The sequence below is a fragment of the Argiope bruennichi genome, chromosome 1 (genome assembly GCF_947563725.1).
Source record: "Argiope bruennichi chromosome 1, qqArgBrue1.1, whole genome shotgun sequence".
Taxonomy (NCBI): domain Eukaryota; kingdom Metazoa; phylum Arthropoda; class Arachnida; order Araneae; family Araneidae; genus Argiope; species Argiope bruennichi.
This window is the reverse complement of record NC_079151.1, coordinates 57,277,406-57,295,767: the sequence shown is the minus strand read 5'-3', so window position 1 is coordinate 57,295,767 and position 18,362 is coordinate 57,277,406. Positions and strand designations below refer to the sequence as shown.

The 18,362-nt window shown below is 30.6% G+C and overlaps 1 protein-coding gene across 2 annotated transcripts in view; it reads right to left on the bottom strand.

Moving 5' to 3' along the window:
* The window catches only part of LOC129963377 (uncharacterized), a 74,632-nt gene that overhangs the window by 44,877 nt on the left and 11,393 nt on the right, over window positions 1-18,362 (bottom strand). Inside the window, exon 1 of one of the 2 annotated variants that reach the window (XM_056077733.1) lies at window positions 7,672-7,819. The exons of the other annotated variant lie outside the window; for it this stretch is intronic. The gene's annotated coding sequence lies outside the window, so the exon portion shown is untranslated. Of the gene's footprint in view, window positions 1-7,671; window positions 7,820-18,362 lie in introns of those variants that run through there. 2 annotated transcript variants of the gene reach the window in all.

The window sequence follows — 18,362 nt, the reverse complement described above, 5'->3', positions numbered from 1 at the left end:
AAAATATTCATTTCGTGGCTTTAAATAGTTTTTTTTTTAATAAATGCGCTCGATTGAAAATGGAATTATTCAATCTCGCCCGGCCTTCCTCTTTTTCTTTCTCTCTCTTCCTTTTTTTTTTTTTTTTTTTTTTGAATTCAAAGAAAAGTTAAGGCAATTCAGAAAATGAATCAGAGAGTATGTAAATGCAGTGTTTGTTCGTTACCTGATATGATTAATGATAAAAGTTTTCGATTAGATATTTAAAAAATTTTCGCTGATGATTAAAAAAAAAAGTTTAATATTTTCTAAGATGTTCCTTCGTTTCTTTTTCCATTCCTTCTGTTGAGAGACGTTAGTATAATATATATTTATTTTCTTCACGATTCGTAGACGTTACAAGTCAAAAAATTAATTAATAGAATAACAACAATAATAAGGGTGATGCCACTCAAGCTAAAAGTAATTATGTTAAAATGTTTTGCTTGCTACTTGATTACAATGTTACTTGAACTATTACTACTAAACTTGCTACAATAATCTTACTTGAAGGATCTCATTAGTTTGTGCACTTGTTGATTAGACACACATTCGTTTACATTACTTGAGTGTTCGTGTAGTTCTTTCAGAGTTTTGAATACTCCGAGGTCGCCGAGCCATCAAGCGAATGATTAAAACTTGTTAACCGTGCAAATTGACCCATGTTTTAACTTCTAATGAAATAGAAGCACCCCTTCCAGCTGACAGACTTACTCCTTATATCTTTCGATACTAATGGGATAGATTTTGCATGCCCAGTTTATATAAGGACCTTTAAACCTTCAAATACAGCTTACTTCACGTTATTTACATGCTCCACTACTAGAGCTTTGCGCATCGAACTTGTTTCTGGCCTGAAGTGTTCTTCTTTGACCATCTGAAGTTTCTTTTGGTCTTACAAATATTTGCCAGTAGAAGAGAACTACCACATACCATATACACAGACAACGCCACCACCTTCCATGCCACAACACCCTCTTTAATCAACGAGCTAGCTAAATTATATTAAGTAAATCCTCACAGAGACATTATAAGAAATTTCACATCCTGTCTACTATTTTTAACCTTATCTATAAACATATAATATCAAAACCATTCGCCCAAAATTTAAAAAAAAAAATTCTGAACAGAAATTATGTCTTGGACAACTATGTATGTTACAGTTTATTTCAATTCACGTTTTTTTTTAAGTCATAAAATGTAGAAGCTTTTTTGGTGTATCAAGAAGAATAAAACATAAAGACCATTGATAAGATTCTCATAAGAGGAGATATAAATAAAAAATTCACCATCACCAAAACGCCCATGAAGTCTGTTCTTGAATATGTTTCAAGTCATGAAAAACATATTTAATCAGATGCACAAACGATGCAAGGTGCAGTTCATCGGGATGCTCCCTGTCTTCCATCTGTGATATTAAAACTCTTTATGCTTCTCCTTTCATTCAGGAGAACCACAAGAATCTGTAGAGTTCTTTTTATTGCTCACATGACAAAAAACTTATACATCACTTGACTCTCCAGTCTCTTGAGCCGTCCACCCTAGGCAAACACGTGACCCAAAACTGAATGGGATCAAAGAACAGAAAGGGGGGGGCAAACCCTTTGTTTCTTGTTCAAGAGTCTAAGAATACATAATAAGAGAGGGCGTATGCAGAATTCAACTAGAGCCCTATTTTGGGTGTACGCCCTTTAAAAATTGCTTTCAAAAACCTTGAAGGTTTCTGGTATAAGGCAATACATTCATTGGCGTAACTACCGTAAGGTGAAAGGGTCCACTTATTGTCTTTCATGTATCTTTTATCAGTCGCGTTATCGGCAACTCCCCTAGAACACGTGGTTAAAACGCTATCAAACTTTAAGCAATGTGCATTTTAATAACTTCCATAACATCTTTTTCTATATAAACCACAAATTCGTACTGATAATAAGGTAAGATATACTGGGTATAAGTATTGACAATTTTGTCAAATTGTCACGCGATTGGCATTTACTCCGTCCCACTTTTAAATTTAGATGCAATTAGTTTATAAATATTCCAAATGCCCTTCATAAAACAAATGGTCAGAATACAGGATTGAATTTATAAAATTATGTCATTCGATTTTTAAACTTAATTGATGAAGATGATTGATAAAAAGATGAATAATTATTGCTGAAAGTAGATACTTGTCTTTCTTAAACTCTGCACAATTTTATTATTATCTGAATTATAAACAGGTTAGCTTAATTTAATTATATATTAGCATATATACCGTTTTGAAGCAGTAAGAAGACTATTTTGGGAAGGTCACATAATTTTGAACCGTGATCATATGATAAAGATGACACCGCGTTGGCATCCCTCCCTCTACAAACTTCTGCACCAAATCATTTGGAAGATATTTGACTACCGGTGCCAGTTTCTCCTTTCAGAAATCTTCAAAAACATATACCCATAATTTGAATTGCAGAAATATGTGGCATTAAATAAACAAATATATGTTTAAAATTTTTTTAATTTTTATTCAAATATTCTTCAGTACTGAATTACAAGTAATTTGTACTGAATAATTACTTATTCAATAATGAATAAGTAATTTGATTTAATGTGAGAGTACGAAAATATATTCTTTCTTTCACACACATTTCGAACAAGCATAATCAATGCCGTCAACATATCAGTTACTCCTTAAAGTGACAAAAAGCATTTTTGAGACCATTCACAAACCACTTCGTTAACCTAGGAATTATATTTCATTTTACGAAACAATTTCAGTCAGAAACCTGAGAACATTTAAAGAAAGAGGGCGACAGTTTAGAAATCACCGATGCATTGTGTTTGAAAAAAGAACAAAGAGCTTTCGCCAGAGATTTATTTCTAGTTATGCTACTGGAAGAGCTCCAGGGCATCCCACTTCTTCTGGACCCAGTTAAATTTTCCAAATGCGTTGCCACCCTGAAGCAAACAATAGGCTTCGATGTCTATCAATTATGTTCAGTGGACTACAATGGAAAAAACTTATTTGATGGATCGATTAAAACCAACACCCTACCTATTTGTCTAATGTTTATGCTAGCAGAAAAGAATGAGTTATTGGAATTTCTATTAGCCACTGACTGATAAGAAAAATCGTTCTCTTACATAATTAATTTTTAAATTTTGTTCAAAATTGATACATGAATATTTAAAATAATAGCGAAGACAAGTATTTAATATAATGTTTACATTTATGAATTACTACTTTATTCTCGTCTAAATGAAATGGTTAACCACGGAAATCAGTTTACATATTGAAAGTATATTCGAGATATTACAAAAATTGTTATATTATATATATAATAATAATATACATATCATTTATAATATTTATGTATATCGTATAATATATAATACTGTATATAATCATATATATATATATATATATATATATATATATATATATATATATATATATATATATATATATGGGTATTGCATACGACGGGTAAAAATGTTTTCGGTTATGGCTTTTTGGAAAGGATTACAAATATTTTAAATGAAGTCGATTCTCATAGTGTAATATTCAAATTACAAATATAAATGTACCTGTCGTCTAAATGTGCGGTGTTTCAGCTTCCATTTCTGCAAGATGCACACAAAATTTCACAATTGAATTGGAACAGCGCATTTGATATGCATCACGTGAATGTGAACTGACTCAATTCTGCAACGTTGGCGTTTTATGATATCTACGCTGAATAGGTATAAAATGTTGGGAAATTCTACCAGTGTGTCGTTCTGGACAAGTGATTATATTTTGGCCAATAACAAAGTTTTTTTTTTTTTTTTTTTTTTTACTTTTATTAATTTAATTTTGCAAGCAGTGATATGATTTACAATAAAATGTATCTTGCCGATACAAAGGAAAATCAAATCTAATTATTGATTCTCAGCGTATGTTTTTAAAAATAAAATTTAAGGAAAATTATTTTAGCATTTTTGACAATCTGTCTATTTGATAGAGGCGAGGAAAATAAAAAGGGTAATTATCGTTCCTGCTTATTTAAAAATAATAAAATTTTACTTGTGCAAGAAGGTTCTTGTTCATAATGTCAATTGTAAACTAAAATTATTTTAACAGTAAAATGAATGTAAATTTATGGCTAGATTTCTTTTAATTGTAATCCCACTTCAAATAAACGTTTAAAAAAATTAAATTTTATGGACTGGTAATATATATGCAAAACTTAATGCGCTTTGATGCGTTATTTTCTTTACACCCAATCAATAATCATAATTTAAATGACGTTTTTTTTAAATCATGCTTTTATAACAGAATTCTTTGTTTTGTTTTATTACCTACGCCAGCTAAGCAACTAAATATTAGCCAGAATGACTTTGACATTCGGTACTTAAGATTTTATCTAAATTATAAGGTAAGCTTAATATTCCAGGTGATAATTCCGCGATTTCCTTGAATTGAAAACTCGGCTGCAATATGTGGTATTCGCAGATTAATGTGTTCATATTTTATTATCACAGCATCGAATTATACCATGTTTTTACATTCATGATATAATTCATTAGAATATAAATAGCAATTCGTTTCGTTTAAAAAATATTTCAACTTGCTTGCGAACATTTATCTAAATAGTTATTATTTTTTTAAAAAAAAACCTCATTGTGAGATCTACTAAATTAAAGCTACCTCTTAAAAAAGAAAAAAATGCCATTTGTTATAATATTTTAAAATTAATTTTTATTAGAAAAAAATCAGCATTTATAGCCTTAAAAATGAAATGAAAGAATGAAAATTTATTATGATTCTAGGTTGGAAGAGCGAGGTCACTTTTAATCGCGACTTCAGTTGATTGAATGGGTTGTCTCGAACCATCATTATAATCAGATTTGACGAAACAGAAGCCTTCTAAGCATCGCCCTGATTTGAATTAAAAGAATGCATTAAATTTTTATCATATCGGTATCGATTTAATTGCCTCAGCAAAACAAAAACAACCGTCGTCACATCTTACCTATCTCCCCTCTGATCTTTAATTCTCGTCTAACAAACATTCAAATCCATGTCGTCAAGATACTTAATTTCACACCTGTTAGGCAACGACAATGGAGTTTGATTTAAAAAGTCTGTTTTAAACGGTCTGCATGCAAGAACGCGCCTCTAGGAAGAATGCCGTATTGTACTACTTTATCGATGCATCGGCACGTGAATGCCTCCACTGCTTGTTCACTTCGCACCTAAAGCTCCGAACTTGCTTTTTTTTATATGCAGAGGAAGCACCCCAACTCTATTGTGATGATCGCGGAAGGAATGCTCACCAAACAAAGAAGTCAAGAGGCCAATGGGTCATCCATGTATGGCAGGACTCTTCTTTTATAAGAGCCTCGTCCCCTACAAACTTCCCTTCCGATTGAGTGAGCATAAAATAGGGGAGCAGTTTCATTGTTACACATTGGACAATAACTCCGCATGCATACAATGACTGTAAACTCTTATATAAAAAAAAAGGATGGAAGGCATCCCTGGCGTGACGTAACACGTCTTGAAAGAATTTTTTGGGGGAAATGAGGGAGGGGAAGGGACTGGAAAGCAGAATACATATATGATTTTTTATATATATGTATTTTTAATTCAGACCTTTTAACCCTTTGTGAACAAGAATGCGTCATATTTTATCAATAGGAAAGTGTTAACGGAAAAAAAAATTATAAAGGAAGACAGTTCAATACATACTTTAAGCAATCTGAAATCTTTAGCACAATTTTTTTATGATTTAAAAGCAAAGAAAACAGTTCAAGGCTCAATCAGTTCAATGCCCCATCGCGAATTTGAAAATGAGGTCGTCACATACCCTAATGGAAAGCTATTAACCCCTTTCAATTGTAGCCGTTAAGAAAAGTTGGAATATCGAAAGTGGGTCCACTTGTCTGCGCCCATTCTTCCGCGTATTTCTCAAGTTGGTCCACTTTAAACGACTCATTACATAATGCATTAAAACAGACAAAAATTTCAAAGGTGTTCAAAGGGTTAAGATACTTTAGATAGTTTAAATCGAGAGAAAAACACATTCGAAATATCAAAATTTGAGTAAAACTTATGGAAAATGCATTATTTGTATAAAAAAGGACATTTCTTTGTTATGAATGAAAAGAGCAATAGAAATATACGATTTAGCGTGGAATTTATGATGAAAATATATAATTTAAGGGAATAATTTGAGACGAAAAAAAAAAAAATGAAGCTATTTTAAGCTTGACAGCTGATCTTTAAGAATTCCTTTTACTTGCAATGCTCGCAAACAAGTTTAAAATTTTTAAAATAAAACTAGTTTTTATTTAAATGCGTCGTGTTATAGAGTAATTTAATTCAATTATAATGATAATAAGGGGTAAGAATATTACCCTGGGAAATGTGAGACGCAACAAAAATTGCATTAATTTCCATTTCGCATATATAAAGGAGTATGAAGCTGAAAATATATTAATTTAACTGCATTTTATTTTTAACTAGTTGTCTTTGGTCTTCCCAAGCTGGTTCTCTGAGGATAGTGGTTTTACAAATTTCAGTTAAATCGTTTAGATATAAAATGATATTCATAATCCCTATAACATCAGCGCTATTAAAAAAGTAATTATACAATTCATCTATCGTTTAAATTTCGAGGTATTGTAGTTTCACTTTTTTATTCATCTCGCAAATTACACAGATATTAAACAGAATTCTTCTTTAGCTTTCAGCAAAAAAAGAAAATCATACAATCAAATATTTGATGAAACAATGAAAAAGGTCTGAATTTCTAGGCAACAATGTAATCTATTGCTGGACATCATGCAAAAGAATATTTTTAAGAAACTGCCCGAAATTTTACCAAAATTTGCACGATTATTATATTAACATCATTAAAAAGACATTTTTTTAAATTTAGAAATGGTGTAAAATCCTTTCGGTAGTAATAGCGGCAAAATGTCACAATGCAACAATTTTTAATTAAATAAAATTATATTTAAAATTTTAAAGAAAACCGCTCAGAAGTGCACATTTCCATTTTCTAAGGTATATATGTGTCAAATTTGTAACCATGAGTTTGATAATCGTCTATATCAAACCGTCAAACCTATAAAGTCCTATTGTCAAACCCTAAGGTCTGATCTATAAATCGTCAACACGCGCACATACTCATTTTTTATAATTACAAGAGATAAGTAATTTAATAAAATATTTATTCAATTCAGACCCGAAAAGATTTAAATTTTCAAAAATTTGATACATGAAAATTTAAATGAATAATTTAAGTAATTGATTTATGCTATTATTAAATAAATTTATTTTATTATTGTGAAAATTATTGAAATTAAGATTGAATTGAAGACTACAATTTGTACATTGCAAGTGCCAAAAGCAAAAATGTTAGGAAATCATGAAAAACTGTTCGATCGATCGGAAAGGGCGATCAATAGCAATCTCTTTAGACGCTCTTCAAAACCATTTAGAAGATTACCTGATCGTTTACCTCATTATAAAATGATTCTTTGGGTATTCTTAAATAGGGAAAACTATTTTCGAGTTTTCAGTTCGTTTTCAATCTTCAATTAAACGTAATATGAATGACTAAACTAAATCAAATCTAATAATTATCTCACACCAATATGAGAAAAGGAGGAGGGAATACATACCTGATAAATAAGACATAGAAATTCCAAAAATGCGCCAACTTTTTCCACCCCGTTTATATAGCAGAAAAACAATAATTGAGTTGTCAGAAAAAAAAAAGATTAAAAATACCTTTTGTATATTCGCTAAAAATAAAACAAAGATATTTCTGCGATTGGATGTCAAGTTTCTGAATAACCCGTTATCAAAGAGTTACAATCATAAAACTTAGGTAACACTGCGACGCAGCAAAGTGAGAAACGGGATAACCAGTGCATTGAAAACAAGAAATTTGAAATACGTCTAATTCTTAATATTATTTGTCGTTGCAATGTCTTGAAATGATGTAATATACATTTCAGAGGAATGCAGTGCATTACCAGTACTTCGGCAACAAGCTGCATTCCATTCGAGAGAGAATTTTCAAAACAGCTGATAAAACAAAGGGAATATCATTTCCATCCTGATGGATAAATGTCAGTGATTTTGCCTTTACAGGAGCACTAAAACGTAGCTTTTAGGGCAAGAATGGGAATCTGGTGTTTTCCATCTGCTCATAGATAAACAGAAACATATCTTCAAGCATGGCCAGGATTCGTAATTTATACGAAGCTGACTTTCAAAATCGCATTCCAGAATGTCTAAGTCAATGTCAAGGCTGACTTTTCGCTCTTTAACTTGTTATGATGAAATATTTAATTTTTGCAAATGTCATTCCAGAAGAAGCGTTATTCAAATTTTCTTCGCCTAAACATCAATTTCGCATACATATGAAATAGATGTAAAGCTTACTGAAAAAGAAATATACTTTATTTCAAATAATGACGTTTAATAAGTCTCTTTATCTGAAATTTTTCTCTGAATTACAGTAATATATTTAATTTGGGAATTCTTTTGAATACATGTATTTTATTAATATGTATTTTAGAAGTCTGTAACATGTATTTTGATTTCAGAAAAATGGACAATATCCGATCAGACAGTTAATAAAGTTGTTTCGACCTCTTCGGAAAATGCGTATCTAAATTCTGTCTCAAAAATTTAGAGATGACAAGTATACTCGTCAAATACGGAGTAGGTGAAATATGAAATTATGATGTAATGAAATCACTTTTTTTTTAATTTCAATAATCACATTTATTTCTTTACTTAAACTAAAATACATTTTTTGCATATAGATGAAAAGAAACACAACAAATTAATTTATTATTTTAATTTGCTGTTAGAGAATGGTATTGAGCAAAGAATGGTACAAAAGGATCCTCATCCTGCTTTTTATTACCAAGCGTGCCACTTATTGAATAGTCTAAAACAATTTATGGTTGCCTATTTGCTTCTGGGATAACTAATACAACACAGCGATATATTTAAGAAAAGAAATTCATATTATATGTGGTTTTTTATAATAATTACCAATTATCTTTTATTATTTCCTTTGATTTCGACATGGCCTCAAAATATTTTAAACATCTCGAAATTTACAAATATGTAAATTCCAAATAAATGTATTTTTTTACTAAAATTGAGATTCAAATTGAAAATTGTCACTACTTATTACTCCTGATGAATAAAGTCGTCATAACTCAAAATGTTGTACTTTTTCCATGACGAGTATACTCGTCAAAAATAATTAACTGGTTAACATTTGTCTTTCATTTGAAATTTTAAAACCAGACAGATTCAAATGTTAGCACTAAATTTTGACTCAGTTCTCTGTCTTAAAATATTGAAACAAATTTAGATCTTCAAAATACGCTACATTTCGAATCATTCCTGGCTCAAAATTGAATACTTTCTATGTAGGTCACACTAAGCCAATGTTCTTAACTACTTTCCGTTGCTCTTGGTAACACAATACAAGCAGTGCAACGTTCCAACACATAGAGTTAAAAAATTGGAGATCTCAGAAATGTCATCTAATCTACCCTATTCCCATCACCATTTATTACAAATTTATGAGATCAAATCATAGCTTAATTTTCTTGTTTCAGGCGATTCGATTTCTTAGAAAGATTTCAACATTATTTGATTGAAAAGTCGAAGAAATTTCTCTAACACTTCTAGATAAATTGCTTTCGTGCAGACACGCAAGCATTCTTTTGTAACACTAATTTATTTTAAATGACTGTGAATCTAAAAATGTCCGCTAATATTACAGAATAGTTAGAGTACAAAAACTAAATTTTTTACCACATCTTTATACAGATAGTTTTATAATAAGACAGATCACAATCAAGCTATATACTGCAAATACATATTAGGGAGTAAAAAGACATGTCTTTAAAAAAAATCAAGTTTTTTATTTAATATTATTTATGAATTTAATCTGGTTTCACCTGTACATTAAAAAAATCTCTTTGTTATGGTCTCATCTGTGTAAACATGCCACAATCAAATTGTAGATATAAAATGACAGTTATTCACGTTTATTGTTCCAAAGAAGCAACTGAAGTCAAGTCAAAAATGATAAATACCATGGCAATATTCGAAAAAAAAAAAATTACGGGTTATCTGTTCGTGATAGGTAGAAAAGACATTTTCTACGCAGAATAAATAAAATAGAATTTTAAAAAAAAATCTCATTAAATTTTACCGTATGATGCATCATTGAAAATTTCTAATAATCAATGAAGAAATTAAAACAGGAACATATCTAATTACTAATATAAAAAGTATTGATACATAAATGCTGAAAGCAAAATATATAATATCAGAGAGATTTTGTACCGATAGTAAATTGTGTTAAATATTCCAATAAATAAAAATAACAACATAGGGAAATTTGCAGATTTCAGAATTAGACACGATACAGACGGGCAATTGGAGAATCGGGAAATTATTAATTTTCCTTTTCTACAATTTTATTGTTTTTGTAAATCAAAATATTTTTGCTGGTTGATTCTGAAATTAAATATCTTTTTTCAAATATTTCACGATGAGATGTATATTTCACATCGAAATTGATAAAAAGAAATAATAAACATCACATCCCTTTAATAGAAATCCCTTTCAATAGAAATAATATAATGGATAGAAATGATATAACAGATTATTAGAGCAAGGAATAAAAGAAATTTCATTAAATGCATGCCTTATATACAATTAAGAGAAAGTTTTCCACTAATTCCATTTTATTAACATACATGAGATTACCAGAAAAATGATTCAGAGAGGATACTCTTAATGCTGAGAATTCTAAGAAACAGAATGCATTCATAAATGTGAAATGTTAAAAATTCCTTTTTATAGAAAATATCCTTGTCAAAAAATAAAGAATAATAACAACTGCCTCATATAGACAGCCCACCATTTTGATTAAGATGCATTTTACAATTACCAAGGAATTCAAATTTACAAGGTACTTTTAAAAATAATAATGACCAGGGCATCAAACTGCCAAAAGAGTCAGAATTTTCACTGCAGAATATTTAATTCAAAATTTCATATTCAACTTTAAAATTCCAATCTGAACAACTATTCCTATGCATTATTCGTAGATTCGAACCGATTTTTCGGAATTCTATAACAAAACATTACAACCATAAAGATATCATATCTAATAGTTACATGAAAGATAAATCTATAAGCGCATCGTCCTATTCAGAATCGTATCGTATTTTATGACTCGTACAGAATGTCGCTTTGCAAATGCCGGAAGTTACGGAAATATCACCGCCCTTCATAAATTATTCATAACAGAAGGAAAATTACAACCAATAAAATGCATTTATTTGTAACTCATTTCCTCTCAAGTTTAACCCGATAAATATGCGGATCATAAAGCTTCCATTCGTCGAAATCATATTAAAGTGAACTGCAAAAGGAATTGCAGTATTTTCTGCAATTCCTTTTATAACTCACCGGAAATATTGGTTATATTCGTGGAGAATTATTCGGAGAAAAGTTAAATCATTTAGATACTTCCTGTTTATGATATCTTCAAATAGTTAGATATTAAAACCGTATTTTGTCTTTTATGCTCTGTTCTTTGTGTGCATTGATCTTTCCAATGGAGACCAGATCCATGGCAAAATAGTGCTATTAAAAACATAAAATATGCGGTCGATAATTTTGCGATATTTTAAGTTCACTGTTTTAAGTCGTTTAGGTAACTACGCGGATTTAAATAAAATCCGTCTTCTTTTGCTTTCAATAATGGAAAAAAAAATCAAGTGATTAAGTATTTGACGGAACATTAAAAATGGTTTGAATTTCAAAGCAACAATGCAGTCTATTGTTAGAAATTATGCAAAAAATAATTTTAAAAAATTGCTAAAATTTTGAAAAAATCTGCACGCTTTTTAAATAGTTTCATTAAAAAGCCAAATTTTATAATTTTGAAACGATATAAAATTAATTTTTGAGCAATAATATTTTCAGACGCTATCATGCCTATTTCCAAAATTTCACCCCATTTTAAATTAATAAAAATTCTAATTGAAATTTTTTAAAAATCACTCCGAAGTGCACTTTCTTATCCTCCATCGTAAATATGAATGTGAAATTTTATAGGTCAAATAGGCTAAATTTTTATAAATTTTATAGGCTATAGGTCAAATAATTGGGTTTAAAGAGCGCCAACACACATATACAAATGCATATAAGCATATTTAGTTTTATATAGTACTTATTGCAGATATATATTGAAGTGACAAGAGTCACGGGACACCTCCTAATAACGTATCGGACCTCCTTTTGCCCGACTTAATGCAGCAACTCGACGTGGCTTGAACTCAACAAGTCGTTGAAAGTCCCCTGAAGAAATATTGAGCCATGTTGCCTTTATAAGACGTCCATAATTGCGAAAGTGTTGCCGATTCAGAATTTTGGGAGCGAACTGACTTCTCGATAATTTCCCATAAATGTTCGATTAAGACATTTATGGGGCATATTAAGAAGATCAAGCGATCTAGTTGACCAAATCATTCGCTGAAATTGTCCAGAAAGTTCTTCAAGCTAATCGCGAACAATTATGACTATGTGACATGGTACAGTGTGATCCGTAATAATTCCATCATTTAAATCCATGGTTTCAAGTCGTCTCCAAGAAGTTGCACATAACCTTTCTAGTCAATGATTTTGAAATATTATAATTACTATTACATATCGTTCAATTATTAAAAAAAGAGTAGAAATTAAAAGATATTTTTAATTTCATTAACATTGTTTGAAAAGTCCAATAATGCATTAAAATTATTATGAAATATTAATTGGACACAATCTCACTGTATAGCTAAAACAGCAATTTATTGCATTTTAAACTAAACTTCGAAGCATGTCGCCTCATTTGATTTTCGTATTTTAGCGCGGTCTTAACGATATTTACAATATTAAAGAAATATATATTAAATAAATTTAATTGCATATTTTTCTTCTTTATACACACACAAAAAAAAGAAGAAAAAAGAGCAGGCTTTAAAAGTAACAGATGGAATAAAAAAAAGGTAAAGTAAGTTGGATAGCAATTCAATAAAGTTTGTTTCAAAATCAGATAAGAAGTTTCAAATAATAATAAACAAAATGAAAGTTAAAGTAAAAACATTCTGGTGGATTAAGAACAGTTTGAAATAGGACAGAATAGATAGAAATAAAGCAAGCATGTTATAAAAGAAACCGAATATGCAAAAAGCTCATCGGGTGAATAATAGCATGTTGAATATCCATGAAAGAGGTCAGGATGGTAAAAGATGTATCCTGACCGTGAGAATACTCGTCAAGAAAATTATCCTGCGGGGCTTCCACAAACTTTCGAAAAGCAGTTTATGATTGTGGAACCTTAATGGGTTAAAGGTGAGGGTTCACAGAGAAGAAACACAGAGTATCTAACTGTGAAAATAATGCTGTTTTCACGCAGGTTTGCGTAGGGAAAACACGATTTGGTTGTTATCAAGAGTGTTTAATTTCTATTGTGACATACAGAGATACACGATCTCGGCTTCTGATTGAAGCACTGAATATACAATGGAGAAAAAAAAAAACAAAAAAAACCCAGAAAGGATTAAGAAAAGGAAAAATGCTTGTGAAGCATAGAAAAAAGGAAAATTGCAACGGTCCATGGGAAATTCTAGAGTTTTATTCCGAAACAAAGACTTGCAGAAGTACTAATGCAATTTTAAATAGTTGTGTCGGTTCACAAGTTAGAACAGAAACATTACTGGATATCTGAATAAGCTGTAATCGTTCCAGAATGAGAAATAGCTTTTTACAAACAGGTTTATTCTAAAAGAATACTTTCCAATGGAAGAAAAAAAAAATTTATATAAGAAAATAGAAATTGAGTTACAAAACCCGAATACAAAGAAATTACGAAGTTGAGTTTATTCTGCTCCACATTGCTGTTTCTATTGAATTTTATTCGATTGTAGTCAAACCCATGTTAAACTGTCTTAATGATCTTGTTCTTTAACTATCGAGCTTCATAAATTACAACCAACCGTGGTTAACTCGTTGAATTTTCCCAGTTGAAATATGGATATCAAAATCCTTGTCAAAACAAAATAATTTTAATAAATTTATCACTTTCATCATCCCTCTGAGGAAAGCAATGATTGCTTATAGTTTTTTTACACATGCAGAGAGAGCGAGAACATAGTTATTCAGACCAGATTCGGAAAAATGCAAAAATATAAAGTGTAAATTGTGCCCAGACAACTTTTGTCCACAATTAGTATCTGTGGCTTTGAAAATGTAAGCAATGCCCGAGGCACGGCATTATTTATTTGGCCCCAGATCCTATTTAGATTTATAAAATGTCATAAATGCAATAATTTTTTTTTCTAATCTCAATCCAACGCTCGGTTATGTATACCTGTTTTCTCTTTTGCCACTGGATTTGAGATAATACAAAAACAGCTTCACCACTTTATCATAAACAAATTTCAAAAAATATATTTTCTAAAAATTGCTTATAAAAATTTATGTTTATCTCCAAAAGAAAAAGACATAAGAATGAAATTTTGAAATATTATTATAAAAACATAATTTTTAAAAATTTACATTATTTGGTTACTTAAAGATATGTTAGACAATATAAGGATTTAAATGTAAAAGGAAGTCAATTAAAAAGACGCCCACATACTTTATTTACAAAAAAAAAAAAAAAAAAAAAAAAAAAAAGGAAGAAATAGAATCTTATACACTTTGAAGATATAAATGTAAGTTAGGAAATATAAGAGCAAAGAAAAGGGATTTAAAAAAAAGTTTAAAAGAAAACGGCAATGTAACATTTCAAAATAAAATATATTCTGATTGTGAGTTAATTCATAAGTTTCATGATAGGGATTTTTAAAATTCTCCAAAATAGAAAATACTTTGGGTCTCAGGCTATCGAGATTATTCAAAATTTATCGAGATATCTCCTCTCGCTTTACATTCGGAGACAATTACGCTCTCACTCTTAAAAGCATTCGAAGACTGAGCGATTCCAAATTATTTACTTTTCACTGATATTTATTCTTCTAATGCAATGTAAATAATACTGAACTATATCGTGTTAGTTTCAAAATAAGAATCAACTGCTTTAATACTTTTTGACTAGAATTTAGTTCTTAATTAAACTCTAATATTATTATAGTTATAATCATTAAAACTGCATAGTTTAAAACAGTTTAAATATCAATGAACTAATTTCATAATTATACGAAAGAAAAACTACTTAAATTGTGTGTATACATTACTTTAAAAGATCGGAATTGATGAATGCTGATATTTTCCACTTAATGTCGATTACACCAAAAACGCTGACAAAAAAACAACAACAATATTTTCCTATAGTTTCGTATATTCGAACCATCGCCGGGGTATGACGACTAGCACAGATAAGCTCTGGAAGGACTCGAAACGAAAAGATGAGTTAAAGAGAGAGAAAAAGAGAAATAGTTATGGAGAAAATTCGAGGCCTGATCATACCGAAAATTATATTCTAAAGAAAGATAATGAAGAGAACTGCAACCTACCATGTCTTCATATAAATCTTGAATGAACAACGAGAGTTAACGTCCAAAAGAAAAAAAAAGAATCTTGTGCTGCAAATAATGAAAACATTACTCATCTCAAAAAGAAAATCCCGCCCCCATTCAAATAATACAATAATGTTGGTCGTAGTCGTACAGATGTCCGAAAAGTGTTGGCATTTAGATGGTGTCGAAGAATCAAAATTTTATAAATTACCAAACTAAAATGGTATACTCAAGCAGCAAATTAGATTGTATTAGGTCCACATAATTTCTGCATCAGTTTATTGCAGATAATATACTCTCTCTTTTTTATTTATTTAGAATCTATTATTCGCTTTAGATTCAACAGCTTATTTGCATGAGCTGTTACTTAAACTTTCTCCTATTTTGACATATTTCATATTAAGTTTAAATAATAAAATATGATTTAAAAATTGCATTTTTGCCATAAAGAAATAAAATATTTTTATCCAACGCATATGGAATGTCGACATTTGCCAGTGTAGATAAGAAATAATAATATTTAGCAACAAAAAAAAATCCCTCACCGATTTATTTGATATGTTTCGAAATTCACTGGTGAATTTCAACAATTGCTAGAATAGTAGAGAATGCATAGTTTTGTATAAGTAAAAGAATAATTTTTTAATCCCTCAAACTTTATTGAAACTTTAAGTTCTGAATTGTGCAGGCTATTATTTTTCTCATGAAACCAAAGTGCTATGCCGGTTAAGTGTTTTCAAAAAGTATTTAAGCTCAAAATATTTTCTCATGTTCGCTCTTATGAAGAATAGAAATTGCTAAAAAAATTCAACACCTGCTTCTTTAAATCATGTTATGTTATAAGCACTAACATACGTGCACATATATGTAAATATAATTTTGCACATTCGCGGCCGAGAAGAAGCTTTTGAAATCCTAACTAAGGTTTATTTCACCACGGGAGTCATATTACGTGCAGAGAAAAGAGATAAGAGATGTATCAGTCTACATCGGGATACAAGAGCTAAAGTGCCCGAAATTTTCCCTTCACCGATTTTAAAATGAGATTCTGATAGGGATATTGTACATTCATATTTCATTGACACGTGTCGATTTAGGCAAGGGAATTTTAGGTACCTTTAAAAGATATGAAGGTGTGAAGAATTTTTACCATCCGTTCCTGGTGTGGGAACGACGGAGTTAGTAATTTTGTTCAGCGCGTGTTAGAAGTAATTAGATAAAAAAATGGAAATTAAGACAGAATTCGAGTAATTAGGAAATTATTTAAACAGTGTAGCTAAATTGAAATTATTATTCTCATATTATATATATGCAATGATATTTTAAAATCTAAATTAATTTCCTAATTTTTTAGCTTAATTTAGGCCATATTAACTTCATTCTATAAACGTTCTCTTATTTTCTGATCCAATTCCACTTTTTCTATTTAATTAATTCAACTGAAGTTTTGTAAAAATGCTTAGGTCAACGATTCCTTCAAGAGTGAAGGAATAAAAAAAATGTCTAGCCTAGCACAATCTTTTAAAGGATCCCTATAATCCCCTAACCTGGGTCGACACGTGTAGAGAAATCCCTATCAAAATCTCACAGTATATAAGCACTGGAGAAATATCCCCCCCCCCCTTTTTACGCTCTCTTTCACTCTTTTGCACACTGTGAGAGGATGTGTTTTGTCAGTGCTACTTGTACATAAATCATGCCTCCCAGGATGGAATAAAACGAAGTTTAAAATTCGAAAGTATCTTCTCTGTCTTCGTTTAACGAATCTGATTCAAAATTTAAATGTTTACACCCACACACACATATATAAGAGGGCAAACAATGTTGTGATATTAATTTTCCTTTAAACAACCAAGCGCAATGAACTCTCTTATGTCTTGCCTTGGGAATTTTTATAGCGCAACAGTCATTCAAAATTAATGGTTATATTGCGCTAAATTAACACCACAGGATATTATAATTACCCAGCAGAATATGCATTCACATTTCTCGCAACAATGATTAGAAGATTTCAAAATTTCAAGGAAAAAGTTTCGCAGAATTTTTGTAACAAAACTACCTTTGAACCAAAATTCAGCATTTCGAAACACAGTTTGCTCCCTCCTAAAAAACGTCTCCGTCCTCTGATATCAAAGATTAGAAGGGCAAATTAATGGCTTTTGATAAAGAGAGCAGGAAGAATTGCTGAATGCCCTATCTCCGTTTCAGCGCAATGATGTAGGGTCCCGGGGGCCATGAAGAAGTGCTTGAGACCTGTCCAGATTTCCAATGAGGGTGCACCATCGCCTCTGGAGACGCATTTGCTTGGATCTCACGCGATCCTTGTGTCTTCTCTCTACCACAGAGGGTCACGATGCTTCAGGTAGGAGCCATTATAGAAGTGGCTAATGTGCAAAAGGGGAGGGGGGAGAGAATCTTGGTATGTTAATTCAAGGGGAATTGAGAGGCTGTTTTTTTAATTCTCGCATACATCGGTAATTGCAACTTACTTATGGCTCTCAAGTTAATGCGTTTGAGCAATGCCATCTCTCTCTTATTTTTTTCATTTATTAGCTTTTTTTTCCTGCCATATTAGACAGAGCCTTCTTAATGATTTGGTGATGTTCAATGAGGATATATTTCAACCACGTGTCATTTGAATTTAATGGTATTTAGGTATGAAATCCTCTTTGCATGTACTACCTGAAAACAACTTTTTATGTTTTACCTTGTAAGAGTAATAATGTATAAGGAATTGTGTTTCTCCACGCAAACAT